We start from the raw sequence: 19,271 nt of genomic DNA, 5'->3' as shown, positions 1-19,271 counted from the left end.
TTAAATGAAATGTGCTATATGATTCTCATTATTACTACAATTATTCTCGTTCCTCTCATACACTTTCTTCCACCCTGCCTTTAGCTTGGTTTTACTAGAGCCACTAATAGCCTAGCCCACTGGGGTCCGCTTTATCTAATCATGGTTTTAAGATCCATGTGATGGGTGCTTTGGAAACAAAAAAAATGTGATAAATGTCTAATAAATATTCCATGATTTACACCTTTCTTCATTTTCAGTTCCAAAATATAGATTTTCTTTTTTCCTAAAGATCATATCACCATAGGTGCCGACACCGTGTGTGCTCCGGGGCTGAAGCACCCACAGGGAAAAAGTGGTGGGTGCTGAGTACCCACTAGCAGCCCCCCATCAGAATCTCCACCTCCCCCCAGCGCCTCTCCCTCCCCCCCAGCACCTCTTGCCTGCCACAATCAGCTGTTTCACAGCATGAAGGCTCTGGGGGGAGGAGCAAGGATGCGATGCGCTTGGGGGAGGGGCGGAACAGGTTGGGAAGGGGTAGGGCAGGGGTGCAGTGGGGGCACAGCCTGAGGCAGAGTTGGGTACATGGTAAAGTTGGCACCTGTGCATATCACTCTGTATCACATTTTGCTACTTTCTGTGGTGATAATAATAAAACGTGCTACTTAACCAAGCGTGCAACTGTTTATTGCTATAGCCGTTTATTACTATAGCGAGAAGAGTAAAATAAACGTTGTCAAAAATACCCCATATATTAATTTTATTTTTTGTTTGATATGTCACAGCCACCAAATATTGTGGCATGGCTCTTATTTGCTTAATAAATTAATAAAACCTTATTTCCTATTTTATACTTTCATCCATTTAGTTTTTTTTTTAAAAAAATAGCACTTTGTAATTAATAATACATCTTATTGTGTCATTTAAGCGCTATACAATATATAGAATTTGGCAGCATAATACTGAGATTACATAAATATCTGATTTACTAAGGTCCTGGAAAGTTACTATTTTTTAATTTAACTACTTGAACATTGGAACCATAAGAGATTCAATAACTTGAACTCTCCACTTTCTTTAGGACAAATATATAACAGTGGCATTTATCCTGAAATTCTGTATCCAGTTCCCTCCCACCATGACCTCAATCCTAACCTAAAGAAAAAGAAGAAAGTACTCGTCAGATATGGCTGTATGGGAGGGTGATTGTGAAGCTAAGTTTGCCTCTCCGAATAAGTTTCCAATCGGTGCCATCCTTGGCATGTCTGTTTCACAATTTCCAGCAGTCTATGAGTGGACCACCATCTATGTTTTCATGCCAGTGCACTGCTTGTCAAGTCAAACAGATTAAAACAATGCTCAATATATTTTGGAGGGGGGGAGCATAACAATGTGGAACTTCAATCATTTATCAAAGCGTTTCTGCATCTTGCTGTTCCTCTAGTGCAGTGGTCACCAACCCGTCGATCGACCAGTCGATCCTGAGGATTCTCCCCGTCGATTGCAATCTCCGTCCATGCAACGGGGCTGACTGCCACTAAGGCAGGCTCCCTGCCTACCGCGGCCCCATGCCGCTCCCAGAAGCGGCCAGCACACCCTGGTGGCCTCGCGCGTGGGGGGGGGGGTTCCTCCGTACGCTACTCCTGCCTGCAAGCACTGCCCCCGCAGCTCCCATTGGCTGGTAATGGGGAGCTGTGGCCAATGGGAGCTGCGGGGGCACGCCTGCAGAGAGGGGCAGCACATGGTGCCACGTGCCCCCTTCCCCCCCAGGGGGCACATTGGCCCCTTCCGGGAGCAGCGTGGCCACCCATGATGCACTACTGGCGGTGGGGGGGAGGGAGAGAGGCCCAGCTCGTGATGGGGAGGATGAGCCTGCCTTACCCCGCTGCACCGCCCACCAGGAGCCGCCGGAGGTAAATGCCCCCCAGCAGGAGCCCGCATCCCAACCTCCAGCCTTGAGCCACCTCTTGGAGCCAACACCACATACCTCCTCCTGCACCCCGAACCTCCTCCTGCACCCCAAGCCTCTGCCCCAGCCCTGAGCCCCCTCCTGCACCCCAACCCAGAGCCCCCTCCTGCACCCATACTCCCTCCCAGAGCCCACACTCTGCACCCCAACACCCTGCATCAGCCCGAAGCCCCCTCCTACACCCAATTACCTCCTCCTGCACCCCAACTCCAGGTTCAGCCTAGAGCCCTCTCCCATACTGCGAAACCCCTGGCCCCAGCCCATAGCCCGCACCCCCGTCCCAAACCCCAGTGAAAGTGACTGAGAGTGGGGAGAGTGAGTGACGGGGAGAGGGGAGGATGGGGTGAGCGGGGAAAAGTCTCAGGGAAGGGGCAGGGTAGATCCTGGGTTGCCTTTAAATTCAAAAAGTGATCTTGGGCGTAAAAAGGTTGGAGAACACTGCTCTAGTGTCTGACTAACATAAAACTCATATATAAAACTACAGGACAAGTGTTAGAAGCAGTTAATTAATAGCTTGGTTTTATATCAGACTGAGCTGAATTATATGCGTTATTGATAAACTATATTGCTGTTTACATAATGATTCAGAATACCTATTACTTCATACTTATTAACAGTATTGGCAAAAGTGAAAGGACAGCATTTAGTCTCAGAAACTACCCAAATACATTATAAAAGTAATCTATCATTTGTTTTACTTTGCAGGTGAAGGGTTAATTTGATTATTATAGCCCTTTAGACACATGGGCATAATAAAGCACAAATACAAAAGTCATGTCAGTAACCTAGGTGCTTTCCTTTCCCACTGCTAACTCCACTTTCACAGAGCAAAAGATATGGCCATAAAGGGTATGATAAGGAAACGGAAGTGAATTGTAGAAGTAATGCAAAATGAAACCCAGTACTGTATATGCACATATATGATGGGAAAATGTATGTACGGAGATGGTTTTACTTGGCCTGTTTCAGTTCCCCCGGATAGAGCAAAATTGCCAGTGGGGCAGGGATTTGATTTCATGTATGGTTCCGTGCCTGTGTATAAATATCTCATACCTCAGCTTTTTTTTTTTTTTTTTTTTAAAGTAGAGACACATATACAAATTTTAAATGGATGATTTTACTTGAATTTCTTTCTGTTAACTATCTAGGGTATAGGGACGGAATAATACATTCACCCTGGGTGATGAGGAAACACCCTAACAAGTGAGGGAACTGACACCATTAATGTCTGCAGAATCCTCCATTTTTTGAAAATTAACTATCTAGCCCAATTATGAACCATGCTTAAACAGAAGCAGTATTTGAGTCTACAGATAAGGAGGTTTCTCACCTGTAACTGGAGGTTCTTCGAGATGCGTAGTCCCTAGCTGTATTCCACTGAGGGTTATGCATTCTCCAGCGTTGGAGAATTTAAAAGTAGTGTCAGTTGGTCTACACATGCGCCCTGGCTCGCCCCATGCTTCCGTCCAAGGTGATAAAGGGTGGGGCAGATCAACCACATCTCCAGTTCCTTCTCCACCCTGAATCAGACAGATCCGTAGCAAAGGGGAAGGAAGACAGGAAGAGAAATGCCATAGTGAAGGAGTTGTCTACCACATAGTCCTGCACTGAAGCATGGCGAGCTGGGATGGTGTGCACAGAGCTCCATGTGGCCACCCTACATATGTACATAAGTGGCATGTCCTGAAGGGAGGCTGCGGTCAAGGGTTGAGCTCTCATGGAATGAGCCTCACCCCAGTATGGGGAGTCAGGCCTGATAGTTGGTAACAGAGTTTAACGCAATCAAAAATACATTTGGAGATTCTTTTGGTAGAGATGGCTTAGCCCTTGAGTCTTTCAGCTACTGCAACAAACAGTGTAGGGGACTTCCTGATAGGGTTTGTTCTATGTAGGTAGAAAGCATGGACTCGTTGGTCATCTAGAGAATGGAGTCAACATTCCCCTGTGGATGTGTGAGGCTTTGGGAAGAAAACATATACATGAATGAATTGATTGATGTGAAACTGGAAGACCACCTTTGGTAAAAATTTGGGGTATAGATTTAGGGGGACGCTGTCCTTGTGGTAAACTATGAAAGGAGGATTTGCGATTATATCTCCAAGGCTGCCAACCCTTCTCGTGGAAGTGATAGTAACAAGGAAGGTGACTGACGAAAAGGAGGGACATGGAGTATGATGTTCACGGTTCAAAGGGTAATTTCATTAGCATGGAAAGAACTAGATTCAGGTCCCATTAGGGTGCAATCTTTTGGACAACTGGGAAGGTTCTGATGAGGCCTTTCCAAAATCTAGTAGTTAGTGGGTGTGTAAAGGTGGTGCAACCTTCCACTAGAGGGTGTAATGTGCTAATCACTGCCAGATGAACTCTCAAAGAGTTGAGGGTAAAACCTGATAACTCCAAAGCCAGAACAGAATCCAGAATGAGTGGGATTTCGGCTGACTGAGGTAAAAGCCCTTTTTGTTGGCGCCAAGATGGGAAATATTTCCCCTTGGCTCGGTAACATTGCCTAGTGGAGTCCTTCCTGCTGCTGGAGAGGATGTCTTGTACAGCCGGAGAGCACATGTGTTCTAAAAGCAGATGCCCATCCAAATTCCACGTTCTGATGTGGAGCACATGTGGATTGGGATGCTTGATCTTGCCATTGCACTGAGTCAGCCTGTTGGGGAAGTTGTGGAGGTGCATAGGTGGGCTGGCTGACATGCGAAGGAGATTAAAAAACCAGAATTGTTTCAGCCAGCAAGGGGCAATCAGAATGACCATTGCTCTGTCTCATCAGATCTTGTGCAGTACCTGAGGCAGGAGCAGCAGAGGAGGGAAGGTGTAGTTGAATTGGTCACAGCCTAGACAATCAGGGAATTTGGAGGAGGGTGCGAAAGAAGGAACTCAGACCCTGTGGCAGGGACATAGTTATGGCTTTCGGCCTCTTTGGGGTAGTTATGCATGTGGTAGGGGTGTGCCATACTGTCCTGGCAGGCTCCAGGATAGTGTTGTTAATTGGCAGTGCAATTCTGGCCAGTGCTGACGTATGGGGGATATCCAGCAGTTTATTCCGGGTATCTTGGATCTCTTCTGGGGAAATTTGGAGTTTCCCCATGACTCTCTGCCATAGTTCCTGATATTGCCTAAAGTCATCCGGCGGTGAAAGGGATGCTGCAGTCACCACTGCATCCAGAGAGGAAGATGGAATTCTTGCCAGGATCAGAAATCACCACCGGGATCGAACAAGGGGTTCTTCCTCTACCAGTGGATCCGAGTGCCTGCTAGGGAGGGAGGCAGGTGAAGGTTCTCTTGTGGACCAAGCCAGTTCTAAGGGGTGGTATTGGGATCAGGGTTCAGAGTATGACCAGTAGGTTGGATTTGAAGGAGGTTGTGATAGTCCCAACGGCATGAGGTACCAGTGACTCCAAGGTAGAAGTGGTGGATGCTGCAATGGATGTTGTGGTCTCCGTAAAGGCGCATAGGGATGAAAGGGCATGGCCAGTTCCTCTCCCATTTCTGATTCGTCGGCGGAGGAGAAAGTGGACTCTGTTTCAAATGTTGGTACTGTCAGAGCTGGCAGAAGCAGAGCAGATGGCGAGGGTCCTGTTCTGGGGTAGAATCCGTGGCAGAGAAATAGTCTCTCTAGAGGTGGAGGGACGTGAAGGATGCAGCGACTCCAGGTCTGGTAAGGCAAACACGTGTTGCAGCTCAGCTACAGATTAGATCTCCCCAGTGTCAGACACACCCTTCTCTTTGCCCGGTATCGGTGCCAGCACTATGGATTTTCCTGGACTGGAAGGTTCCCGTATCTTGTGGGGTGCAGTAATGATGGTACCGGTGGACCGGAGCTCAGGGTCACCGGATCCCATTGTTTGTGGGATTTCTTCTCAGGTCTATCAGGCTTAGTGCGAGTTTCATCACCATGGCTTGAACTCATGGAAAGGATGTTCACTTTCTCACGCTAAGTCCCATAGGAAGGAGAAGAAATCCCAGAAACAATGGGATCCGGCGGTCAATATTTAGACTACTTACTCTCTATGCCAGTAAGCCTACCTTCTTAGGGGGAATAGGGGTTGTTTTTTTTTTGTTTTTTGGCTTTATAATAAAATTGTAAAGTAATCTGGCAAGTCTGGAAATAAATTCAATTCTGCAATAAAACACAGAACAATACTTGGATTATGAGATTTGACAATCTTTAAAAATATTAAATTTATGAAGCTTGGGAGAGGGAGAAGACCACTACACACATGGTTGTCCCTCTTAAGTATACTATATGGTAAACATCCTTCCTCCACTGTGTGTATTCAGCTTATAGGCCGTCTATTTGTGGCCCCTGACTTCCCTCATTTATACACCAGACACAGCTATACCCCTCTTATTCCTGCAGCCAGGTCTTCTCTGAATGTTAACTTTGAACAAAGAAAAGCTACAAATGTACCATCAAGATGACAGCAACCATCTTAGCCAACAGCCTCAGGCTAATTCCTCCTCGATGTCATTTCTGGTGCTTCGATTATTAAAGAACACAATTTTTAAAGCAACCTTACACAGTATTTACTACAAAGTGCAGCAAATTTTTTCCAATTTTTACAGTGCCAGTAAAGGATTATTAATAGTATTAAACATTTATGTTGCAGGAAAGCTCAAGTGTCCATCAGGACTGGGGCCCTATCGTACTAGGTACGAGACAGCCTTCAAAGTTCCCTTAAAAATCAACACCATCTCACCACCAAAATAACCAGGCTGAGGGAATCCAAGGTATTTCAGCTGGTGGCAATGTAAACACATCTTTGAACATTATGCTAAACAAACTGTACTGTAGCAAATATTCAGATGAGCCAAACAGATCTGAAAAAAAATGAAAGCTGCGGCCTTAAAATATTTATAAAAACAAGATTTCAAAACTTCATATCCACCTTTTCAAATCAGGGCATGTGGTGGCAGGGATGCATGTCAAAAATATTTTTTTCTGGGCAGATAGGATTTTTCTCACTTCCAGGATAACATTTTAAGAAAGGAATTTGAAACCTAAAGAATTTATCCTCATTTATTTATTTATTTCAAGGGCTTATTTGATTATGTGGTTTGCATCATCACCAGGACTGGAAGAGTCAAGGAAATAGGAAAATTCTCCTTTGTTAGCAGATGTGTCCTCCTGACTAGTTTTGGAAGAATTTTACTCTTTCAGAGACTAAGTCCTTTTAGATCATTGCCTCAAGTCTCATATAGCATTTTAGTTTATTCCTGATTTAGAGATATTGGATGATTAGCATATTGCTGAGTCACTTCTTTCTGTAAAGCAATTGAACTCAGGCACACTGGAATCCCTAGGTAGAAAATGCATAAGAGGATCAAACAAGACTGGATTGGCATCTAATTGCCACTTTGGCTCGATCAAGTTGCTGTCAGGTTCACTTTTATTCAGTTCAATGCCTGAGAAATTTCCAAACAAGGCAGAATGAGTCTGCCAAACTCTCATGTATATTCACACCAGAATGAGTACGCTTACTGGCCTGTTTCTAAGAAAGGGCCACTATTTGGGAAAGCTAAGAAAAACAACTCATTAGAGCACTAGAAGTAAAGCCTGTTCTCCTAGGAGACCACCGTGCCATGTAATAGAAAGTGCTATGAAACAAAAGTGATCAGCTGCAAACAAACACAGATAATTTACCAAACAAGAAACTAGTTGGCAGTTAAGATAAATACAAATTACCACGTGAACAACTAAACATATACTGGGGTGGGGGAGGGCTTATGGCCCACAAACTAAGGAGACAATTGAAAAAAAGTCTCTGACTTTATTTTGGTTTCATCAACAGAAAATTTAAAAGACGAAAATGAAAGATTGTGGATGTATCAGTCATGGCCTTAGAAAATAAACAAAAGTGGAATGAAAGATGATTAAAAGCACCTGAACAGAGATCTTTATGGACTCAGAAAATCCTTTATGGAAGAGAAACTGGGCAACAAGGAGAGGTGTTATAAAAGACTAGAGAGAAAGAAAGAAAATACAAACTTTTTCCAATTTGATCATCTCTGGCATAAAGAGGTGATTATATCTACAGGCTGACCCCCATGTCCCTTAAAAGACTCCCATTGACTACACTTGAGTTTGAATCAGGCTGCACTCACTCATTCGGAATAATAAATACAACATGTCTGAAAGAGAGGCTGAGTTCCACAAGTGCTTTCCCACAAAGACCAGAGTCCCTTCTCCATACACACTATGGTGTTCATAGACTCAAACTTTAAAAGGTCAGAAGGGACCATCGTGATCACCTAGTTTGACGTGCACATTGCAGGCCACAGAATCTCACCCACCCACTCCTGCAATAGACCCCTAACCTCTGGCTGAGTTACTAACATCCTCAAATCATTGTTTAAAGACTTCTGTGGCTTCTCCTCTCAAGGATCCTTTTCCCAAAAAATGTGGCCAGTTTACACTTTGGGGAGACACTCCTGGCTCACACAGACGTGCCTACACATATGAAACCAGATGATCTACAGCAGGGGTGGCCAACTGAGCTTGAGGAGGAGCCAGGATTTACCAAAGTACATTGCCGAAGAGCCACAGTAATACGTCAGTAGCCCCCCACATCAGCTCTCCCCCCCCCAACTCCTCCCACCCACCGGAAGCCCTGCCAATCAGCGCCTCCCCCTCCCTCCCCACACCTGCCGATCAGCTGTTGTTTCATGGCATGCAGGAGGCTGGGGGGTGGGGGAGAAATGGGGGGAGAGGAGCAAGGGCATGGCAGGCTCAGGGGAGGGTGCGGGGCCTGTGGCAGAGCAAGGGGTTGAGCAGTGAGCACCCCCTGGCACACTGGAAAGTTGGCGCCTGTAGCTTCAGCCCCAGAGTCAGTTCCTATACAAGGAGTCGCATATTAACTTCTGAAGAGCAGCATGGGCTCTGGAGCCAAAGGTTGGCCACGCCTGATCTACAGAATATTTCCCCTGATTTCCATCTTAACCAAATCATTAAAAAATTGTGCAGTATCCTTCCATATTAGATTTTAAGCTCCTTTAGGACCAGGACCCTGTCCTGTACATGTTTGAATAGAAGGCCATAGATATCTTGGGTGCAACATGACTATCAAAAAAGAAAAACCTAAGAGAATAATAATGTGTTTCTAACTGCTTCCACAATGACCAAACACAATGAGAACTACTGAGGAAGAAGGACTTTGAGTAAAGGAAACAAGACTATCTCCAAGGTTACCTGCTCCCCACTCTATAAAGGAATCTCCAATTATTGCTGCTGGAAAACTGAAAGAATTAAGGGGAGATGGGGGAGGAGTGCACTATTTTATTAGAGGGGAGCTATACAATCACAAACCTTTGTGATTTTATTTTCTAACACCACACATCTGCTGGTAGACAGACTATTTCAAAATCAAGAAGAATGTAATGGAAAGTTTATTTTTAACTGTATAGTTCTAAAAGGGCATTACGAGTCTATTATTGTCATACTATAATGATAATTGGCAATAAAAATCATGTTCTCTTCTCTTTCTCAGTTCCTGTTTCTTTGATGAGTGAAGAGTAAAAAGAAATTGTCACCCAATGCACTGTTTATTCAACACTCAAATTTCTTGAACCACAGTTTTCTTGTAACGCAAAACAGAAATGTTGATGACCAATTATTTAGCAATCCCAAGTCAAGCAAAAATTTTACATTTTACAGACACACACACACTTTACTACGTTATTCGTGTGAAAATCCAATTGTAGCAATCCATACAAATGAACATGCTGCATTAAGTCTACAGTTAAAAATCTGTTCTGACCGGACACAAAAAGATTTCTTGTAATGGTAATGTCACTAGAGCAGTGGTTTCCAAACTTGCTCCACCGCTTGTGCAGGGAAAGCCCCTGGCAGGCCAAGCCGGTTTGTTTACCTGATGTGTCCGCAGGTTCAACCAATCGTGGCTCCCAGTGGCCTTGGTTTGCTGCTCCAGGCCAATGGGAGCTGCTGGAAGCAGCACAGGCCGAGGGACATACTGGCTGCCGCTTCCAGCAGCTCCCATTGGCCTGAAGCAGCAAACCAAGGCCACTGGGAGCTGCGATTGGCCAAACCTGTGGACGCGGCAGGTAAACAAACTGGCCCGGCACGCCAGGGGCTTTCCCTGCACAAGCCACGGTGGAACAAGTTTGGGAACCACTGCACTAAAGCATACTTTCAGCTACTTTTTACATATATACCTGTAACAGTCTCCATAAAACTGCTTTAAAAACTACTTGAAAGAATACTTAAATTAATATTATTGGTAGCTCCTTTCACTAGCATTAGAACTGATTTCAAGTACTAGATTAGAGTTTGTGTTTAAAAACAATAGTATCAAATAAGTGAAAAAGTTAAAGGCAGTTTGATAGCTATTTTAGTAGGCAATTTTGTGGCAAGGTTTACTGATAGACAGCCAGACCTAAGTTTTCAGAAGTAACTAGTGATTTTTTGTGCCCAATTTTGAAACACCTTAAAGGAGCTGGGTGGCTCTGGCTCAGCACTTTCTGAAATTCAAGACCCTATAAAACATGTCTCAGGTTTGGCACCCAAAAAATCGGGGCACCCAAAATCAAGTCTCTTTTGAAATTTTAGGCCATATGTTTTTATAAAAACACATCACTTACAAATTATGCGTGTAAATACATATACATATAAATACACAGAGACAAGGTGGGGGAGATAGTGTCTTTTACTGGACCAACTTCTCTTGGTGAAAGAGAGACGTTTTCCAGCTACACAGAACTCAGCCCTGAAGAAGAGCTCTGTGTAGCTCGAAAGCTTGTCTCTTTCACCAACAGAAGTTGGTCCAATAAAAGACACTACCTCCCTTACCTTATCTATCTAATATCCTGGCTAACAACAACACCGCAAGCAACATACACACATAGTTTCATTTTACTGGGGGGGTGAAACAAATCATATAGCAGTACTGCCACAGTTTTCATGAAAATAAAATTAAATTGTTTACCAAAACACTAACATTTTAATGTTAAATAATTTCATATTTGATTTTATACAGTCCAATTTACGCATACAAAAGCCAATACTAAAACAACTGCTTTCGGTGTATTTATTTGATCTGTCAAACCACATGAAAACAGGAAATCATCATGGTTTCAGTAGGTCTAGAGAAAACACTCAAAAATTATAACTGAAATATAATGAACTCACATTATGTAATAAGTCTATTGGTGAAAAAAAATAAACAGTATGTTTGCCCAAGACAAAGAACTACCACATTTCTTTCACACCAACTCCCCAAAAACTACAGAATAAAAACAGTAAAATATACTACTCAGCAGAAATTATGTATTTGCACCAGCTACTGGTTTTCAACTAGAGAAGGTTTCTCCAGGCTAAGATGTCTATCTTTCTATCGATCTAATTATATTTTATGTACTTATATGGCCCCTATTATCTAGTATCTGAGCACTTCACAATCTTTAATTTACCTTTATTTATCATCACAACACCCTTGTGAGGAAAGGGAGTACATTACCCCCATTTTATAGATGGGGAACTGAGGCACAGAAAGACTAAGGCCTGGATTAAAGGTATTTAGGCACTGCAACACCTAACTGATTTATGCTGAGTGGAGCAATGCCTACATACATTTAAAAATCTGGGCCTGAACATCTTGTCCAAAATTATACAAGAAGCCTGTGGCAAAAGCTAGAATCAAACTCAGGTTTCCCAAGCAGAAAGCTAACACCTTAACCACTGGACTACCCTTCCATTTAAAAAAACCTATGCTGGAATTTGCCCCTTTGCTGACCATGCTATACCTGGTATGCAAGCTAACTTAAGGACTTCAGCCTCCAAAGCTGTCAAACACATTTCTCCTCTATACCAAATTCTCAAAAATGTATCTAACACATGGGAATTTCAAATTTAGTGTCAATGGAATAGAATGTTGTCACAGAATAATGAGCACCTGCTGCTACATCCATGACAAGGAAAAAGAAACAGCCATTTATAGAAAACAAATGGCTGAAGCAAAGCTGAGATGTTAGTTTTCAAACCAGTAGACATTGATCCCGTGATAATACTCCATTCCAATTATTTTGTTTTTTCATACCTATAATGGCGTAGATTTCATCTAAAGGTATAGGATTCAGTAGAGTGACAGCTGTTCACTACATCCTTCTTAACCTGCAGCATTCCGATTAGCCCAAGCACAAAATAAGTCTCTTGTCTAATTCAAAAACCAGCTTACCACGAAAGGTAGGTTTCAAAAAAGTAGACTGTACTTTTATAAACTTCTTACAGACTCGTCAAAAAAAAGGTTTAAGTTCTACCATTGAACAGGGATCCCACAATCCAACAAGGTGGCAGGTATTAAACTGGATGCAATAAGCTATAATAAAAGGTGTGACTTATTAGCCAATTATAAAATGAGTTTCAGAACAACTTTGCTACTGAGTCCCACTACTGCAAAAGAGTGGCTTTTCTTTAAGCCACTAATGGGAATAACAATACTTCAAAGAAAGGTGCCCGGGGATAATGCCTGATGGGGACTTTGCTCTATTTACATGATACACACAACTTTAGGTGTCTTCACTGTGACTAGGTAAAGTGCTCTTGTGATGCTACAGTTAAGTAGCAGTATTCCACAGTTTGGAACCTCCTTCTCTACAGGTAAAGTTCATTACAATAATAAATGAAAACCTACATCAACATGCCACAATCCAATAAATCAACAGCTTCAAGTCAAAATAAAGGGCTTTCTACAACTATTTTAACTCTTTTTCCCCCTTCTGCTAAATTTTATTTCCCCCCCATCTTTCCCCAACCCCATTTGTATAATTTGCTCCCACTCTCTGCTCAAGACCCCTCCTGCTACTTTTGCCTGTGGCTCATTATATATGTGGAGATGTGCATTAATGAGCACTAATACAGACTTTTGTGCCTTATTACTTATTTAACATTTAAATGAACATTCCCTCATCTTCCTGCGGATCACCCTTCAACCAGACAGGGATTCTTCATGATTCTCCATACTTCTGTGGTTCTCAACCTGTTTATAATTGTGGGCTGCCTATGTTACATGGGCCACAGGCTGAGAACCACAGCCTGAGAACCTCCTTCCCCCCTTAAAAAACCCCACCCACAGTCCCCTATGCTCAGAGCCCCTACCCAGCAAAGAGTCAGGAGCGGAGCCCTGGGTGAGGGACAGGCAGCCAGGACCCGGACCCACCATGTGGGGCTGAGCAGTTGGACCCCGCCGCGCAGAGCCAGGCAGCCAGACCCCAAATCCCACCGCCCAGGACCCGATAGCAGCCAGACCCCGGGACCCTGCCGCGTGGGGCCGAGCTGCAGCCAAACCTGGACCCCACCATGCAGGGACAGGCAGACGGGATCTCGGGGACCTCACTGTGCAGGGCCAGCAGCCAGGACCTGAAAAGGGAGGCCAGGAGTGGATCCCCACCCAAACTTGGGGGTGCTGCACCACCCTGACAAATCTGTAGTTCCCAATGCCCCCCAAGCTCTCACTGTCCAGAGGGTAGCCCCCAAAACCTACCCACAGTCCCATTCTCCCACCCCTGTGGCACTCACCAGCCCCCTGCTGGCAGGAGCGCTGGTGCAGACTGCAAGATGCTGTCTCCCCTTCAACCAGCCCTGCCCCCTGCCAGACCAGAGCAGCAAATTTTGATTTTTTTTAGCGCATGCGACCTGCAGGTTGAGAACTGCTACCATACTTCCATGCTATCATGCCTGTGCCCCTATATTGTAGAGGATTTTATGGTAGCATAGAAGCAGCTTGATAATAATTGATTCCCCTACCACCACCACCCACCCCTCACCCGGAATATGACTGCCATAATTAAAGGGAGAGTGGGTTAACTTGACTCTTGACTTCAGACCCAATGGCGGAGGATGATTTAGCAAATATATCTGATATCTGTATGGTTATGAGCTGGGTGAAACTTTGTTGTGAGTGGAGCTAGAACTCCACTGAGATTGACAGGTGTGAACACACTCTTCAGTTAACATCATTGTAAGTACAAGCCCCAACCTAAAACAAAAAAGTGTCTGAGACCCTGGCCCAGAAACTTTTGGCAGAGTATTGTTTTGGGTAGCAGCGTGCGTATATATCAGGGAAAAGAGATCACACACAAACTGACGACAGACAAGAACAGAAAGAAAGGGAGAGGTGAGAAAGCCAAGTGGGAGCTTGTAAGCACGATCTGCTTGGAAAACGCTAGAAAGAGAGCTTTTGGGTCTGGTGTTGGCTAAAGAGGCTTGGCTGCTGTAACTGTGTGTTCTTGGTTCCGTCTGCATTCAGAGACACAGGACTTCGTACACTCCTTGTAAATAAACAAGATGGAATAAAAAAAATTACCAGACTCCATCAATTTCTACTTCCAACTGGAACACTGGTCCCCAGGGCTCCAAACTTTGCCTAAATGCTTCGGTCGAAAAGGGCAACAGTAAATTTACATATACACACACACACACATGCACTAAATGGCCAAAACTATACCAGGGTTCAAAAACAAAACTACATAAGTTCATGAAGGATAGGTCCATCGCTGGCTATTAGCCAAGATGGTCAGGGATGCAATCCCATGCTCTGGGTGTCCCTAGCCTCTGATTGCCAGAAGCTGGAAGTGCACAACAGGGGTTGGATCATTTGATGATTTCCTTAAAAAGAAAAGGAGTACTTGTGGCACCTTAGAGACTAACAAATTTATTAGTGCATAAGCTTTCGTGAGCTACAGCTCACTTCATGCTTCCGATGAAGTGAGCTGTAGCTCACGAAAGCTTATGCGCTAATAAATTTGTTAGTCTCTAAGGTGCCACAAGTACTCCTTTTCTTTTTATGGATACAGACTAACACAGCAGCTACTCTGAAACCTGTCATTATGCAAAGTTGATGATTTCCTGTTCTGTTCATTCCTTCTGAAGCACCTGGCATTGGCCACTATCGGAAAACAGGATACTAGGCTAGATGGACCATTGGTCTGAACCAGTATGGCCGTTCTTATGTTCTTAGTTTTCCCAAAAGGAAAAAAAAGGAGCTGACAGAGCAGCAGACAGACTCCACTGAGTTCCGGCTCGCTGCCTATGGCGGTCAGAAGGAACACAATGACAACAGAGGCTGTGACCACATGTTATAACCAGTAGCACCACCTATTATTAGGGTTGCTCAACACTTCCCATAAGACTCTGCTTTCAGTTGCCTATAACTTGGCAAAACTTTAACTGTTTGGGCTAAATTTTCTAAGCAAATACTGTGCATACACAAGGGAACCAGGTTATGATTGCAATGGGAATTTTTGTTGGTAGCCATGGGAATTCCCTGTATTTTGTGCATTTAAATTCCATAATCATAAAACTGTATGAACAGAGCTCTATTGTAATTAATATCTTTGTGTTTTCTGAAGAGACATGTGAGACTTTAGTAATTACACCGTCAGGTAAACACAACCAGCCATGTTTATCTGAATGTTCATAAATACACAATGGCACACATAGAAACAAACACAATGTATTTATTTCAACATGCAAATATCTTTCGCTCTTTTTATAAATATATACACACACAAGCTCACACATCCCTGGAACTCAACGCATTGTTATAAATTTACTGAAAACATTACAAACTCAGCGAGTGAAAGACTCTGTTTGTGAACACAACTAGTTTCTAAGCCAACCTCTGCAAATCTGTCCAAGGTACATGGTCACACAGAAAACAGAAGTCTAAAGTTTTACAAAAAGGTGTTTTAGTTATCTGGAAAGTAGCAGAAACATGTATTGGCAGCATGAAAAAATTTATTGGGAGCATACAAGCCCTGCTTGCCTTTCCCTACATACACAGAGAACTCAAAAACGATAAACGAGTTTTACTAAACTGCTCGCGCACACAGTCACCTTTTGGCAGGAAACAGAACTAGCAATGGCACAAAAAGTATGTTTGAAGTTCAACGGTAAGCCTCTGAGGAGATAAAAAGAAGAGGAAAACTTCTAATGCATGCATCTTTGCAAATTTAAACGGTAGCATTGCCATCGCACCCATAGAAACCACTTAAAATTTCCTGCAATCCAAGATATTTTAAAGGAATGTCAGATAATTTAGGCCCAAACTGTGACATACCACTAAAATTGTCCTGATTTGCTGGGAATATTTTTCAGAATTGAAAAATCTACTTTAAATCTTTTTGAAGTACTATACATGACACACTGATAGCATGTTTGTTCAATTTACAGATACCAGCATGCTTTGCTCGCTCTTCTTTTTAACTATACTTATGGTTAATACATATGTCTTAATACTGAATCTCTTAATAGAAACCATAAACCAGGGTTTCAAAGATTAATGCTTTGAAACAGATACTTCTATATATACCTGAAGCATACCTTGCTAATCAAAGCATTCTCCTCTAAAATAATGGTGCTTTTGGAAGCGAAAAGGCCCGTCAAAGTAAATGCCTGGAATACCAGCTATTAAGCATTCCAAGGTCCCATTTTAAATTTGGTATGCATTGCTTCTCATCTCCCACAGATGTCAATAAGGGTACATCTACATAGCTATAAAAGGTTTCAGAGTAACAGCCATGTTAGTCTGTATTTGCAAAAAGAAAAGGAGTACTTGGGGCACCTTAGAGACTAACCAATTTATTTGAGCATAAGCTTTCGTGAGCTACAGCTCACTTCATCGGATGCTGTAGCTCACGAAAGCTTATGCTCAAATAAATTGGTTAGTCTCTAAGGTGCCACAAGTACTCCTTTTCTTATAGCTATAAAAGATCCTTGGTACCACTGCGGCTGGCCTGTCAGGTGACAGGCTCTTAGGGCTCAGGCTGAGGGGCTATAAAATTGCAGTGTAGACGTTCAGACTTGGCCTGAAGCCCAGGTTTAGGGCTTATCTTCAGTACCGCGCTACATCGGCAGGAGAATGCTCTCCCACCGACGTCATTACTCCACCTCGATGAGAGGTGGAAGCTATGTCAGCGGGAGAGCGTCTCCTGCCGACATAGCAAGGTGTAGACACCCCTTTAAGTTGATGTAACTTACGTCGCTTGGGGGGGGTTCTTTCACACCTGTGAGCAACGCAAGTTTCATGGACTTTAGTGGTAGTGTAGTAGACAAGCCCTCAGAACCTGGGCCAAAATGTCTATACTGCACTTTTTTAGCCCTACAGCCCAAGCCCCATAAGCCCAAGGCAGTTGACGTGCGCTCTAAGACTCGGTGCTGATATTTTTTTAATTGCAGTGTAGACATACCCTAAGAGTCATGCAGCTAAAACTGCATGTTCTGAAAGTTTATTCCTCTAATATTCATGGAGGAGAGAGGACAACTTTGGTTATGGAGCTCCTGGTGCCCATGAGGTGTGCGCTCAGGGGATCCTTATATTTGGGGGCAGATGGAAATAAAAAAAGGGAAGGTTTTCTCTACCTTAAGACAGTTCTATTAGATTTTTAAGGCCAGAAGGGACCAATACCATCATCTAGTTTGACCTCTTGTGTAACACAGACAATAGAATTTCACACAGTAATCCCTGCATCAAGTCCACATCTTTTAGTTAAATAAACTACAACATATTCTTTAGAAAGACATCCAGTCTTCATTTACAGCTTTAAGTGATGGAGAATCCACCACAGCTGTTGTGAATTGTTCCAATTTATAATTACCCTCACTGTTAAAAATGGGCACCTTATCTCTAGCTTGAATTTATCTAGTTTCAACTTCTGGCCATTGGACCATGTTATGCCTTTGTCTGATAGATTAACGAGCCTTCTACTACCCCAAATCTTCTCCCCGGGTAGTGTCTGTTTACTTTAGCTCACTGTTTCCTTTCCCCTTCTCCTTTGCTACTCAGAACTCCACCATCACAATGACGATGACTTAGTCACAAAAAGGCTATTACTTCAGAATATCAATTTCTTGAGGCCTGGAGCTCCCCTGACGCTACAGAAATTCTCTGACCCACTGATGAGATCAAAATGTGTTCTGCAATCTGCCACAACTGCTCCACAGTAGGTATTCTGAAAATGATCCCAACTACAGATAAAGAATCCTGTCATGTTCTGTTCCTTTGTCGCGTTTCTGGTCATAGCAAAGCACCATCTCTCAGCAGAACCTCCAATACCAGAAAGAGACAAAGCAAATGAGAAGGAACAGCTACTTCATTAGCCATTGATACGTGAAGGACTGAAACAAGAAACTGATCACCTCTTATTATGAGAGGGTAGCACATAACTCCCACCCCTTCTCTTTCTCCAGTTACCAGTGGCTTACATTAGAATAGTTTTGCCTCAGACACACCACACACAAATATGAGCTACAAACACCAACATGTCTGCACTTTATTTATTAGCCCTCACATCCAGGTTATGTCTGAATCTTGCAAAATCTTTGCAAACATGTCTATGATGTGGCCTTTCCTATCCACACAGCTAAAACTCATAATTTCTCATCTCAGCTGTGGCAATATCCTTTTATCCAGCCTTGACAAATGCAATCTTGCCCTGTTTATATCCACTCAGAATGCTGCTGCAAAGATTTTTTTTTCCTAATCCTTCGTTTTGACCATGTCTCTCACACACTCTTTGCACATCTCCACTGGCTTCCTCTTCTCTATTGCATTAAACATAACTACTTGTTTTCACCTCAATCTTTCCTCAGTGGGCACAGACCCTTCTCTCACCAACATCTGTAACTGCATCTCCACCCCCTTGGTCCTAATGCTTCTTAAATGCTTCACTGCTAAACATTAAGCTTCTCAAAGTAGTGATACACTTCAGGGCCTAATTTGCAAAGGTGCTGAGCATTTACAACTCCAGTGGGAGCTGTGGGTGCTCAGCAACTCTGAAAATCAGGCACTAACTCACCTTGGATAGCGAGACTGCCCTATTTGAGAGAGCTATCCAGTCCTTTGGGAAAGCAGCCCATGCGGTAAGCCTTACTTGGAATCAGTGCCAAAAGCATGTAATATTCTGGCAGGCCTCAAAAGGAGATGTCAGTTAGATAGTGATGATTTTCCAGGTTCCCTGTCCAGATGTTAAGCAGGTACGGGAAAGCTCTCAATATAAAACGAACAAGGAGTACTTTTGGCATCTTAGAGACTAACGAATTTATTTGAGCATAAATAAATTTGAGCATAAATTTGTTAGTCTCTAAGGTGCCACAAGTACTCCTCCTCCTTTTTGCTGATACAGACTAACACGGCTGCCACTCTGAAACCTTTCAATATAAAGATCCATTTTTACTATTTATGTGTATTATCACAGCATCTAGAAGCTATAAGGTATGTCTACATCTGCAGCAGCATATACAGACACTGCACTGCTAGCACATGTATAACTAGCATGGGTATAAACAGTAGTGTAGACCGTTCAG

The 19,271-nt window shown here is 43.3% G+C and overlaps 1 protein-coding gene across 13 annotated transcripts in view; it reads right to left on the bottom strand.

The window, feature by feature from the left end:
* Positions 1–19,271, bottom strand: part of TBL1XR1 (TBL1X/Y related 1) — a 172,990-nt gene that overhangs the window by 121,498 nt on the left and 32,221 nt on the right. The window contains exon 3 of one of the 13 annotated variants that reach the window (XM_073359336.2): positions 3,279–3,468. The exons of the other annotated variants lie outside the window; for them this stretch is intronic. The gene's annotated coding sequence lies outside the window, so the exon portion shown is untranslated. The remainder of the gene's footprint in view (positions 1–3,278; positions 3,469–19,271) is intronic. 13 annotated transcript variants of the gene reach the window in all.

This window comes from Lepidochelys kempii, chromosome 9 (genome assembly GCF_965140285.1).
Source record: "Lepidochelys kempii isolate rLepKem1 chromosome 9, rLepKem1.hap1, whole genome shotgun sequence".
In the NCBI taxonomy this organism is placed as follows: domain Eukaryota; kingdom Metazoa; phylum Chordata; order Testudines; family Cheloniidae; genus Lepidochelys; species Lepidochelys kempii.
This window is presented reverse-complemented; position numbering and strand designations above follow the sequence as displayed.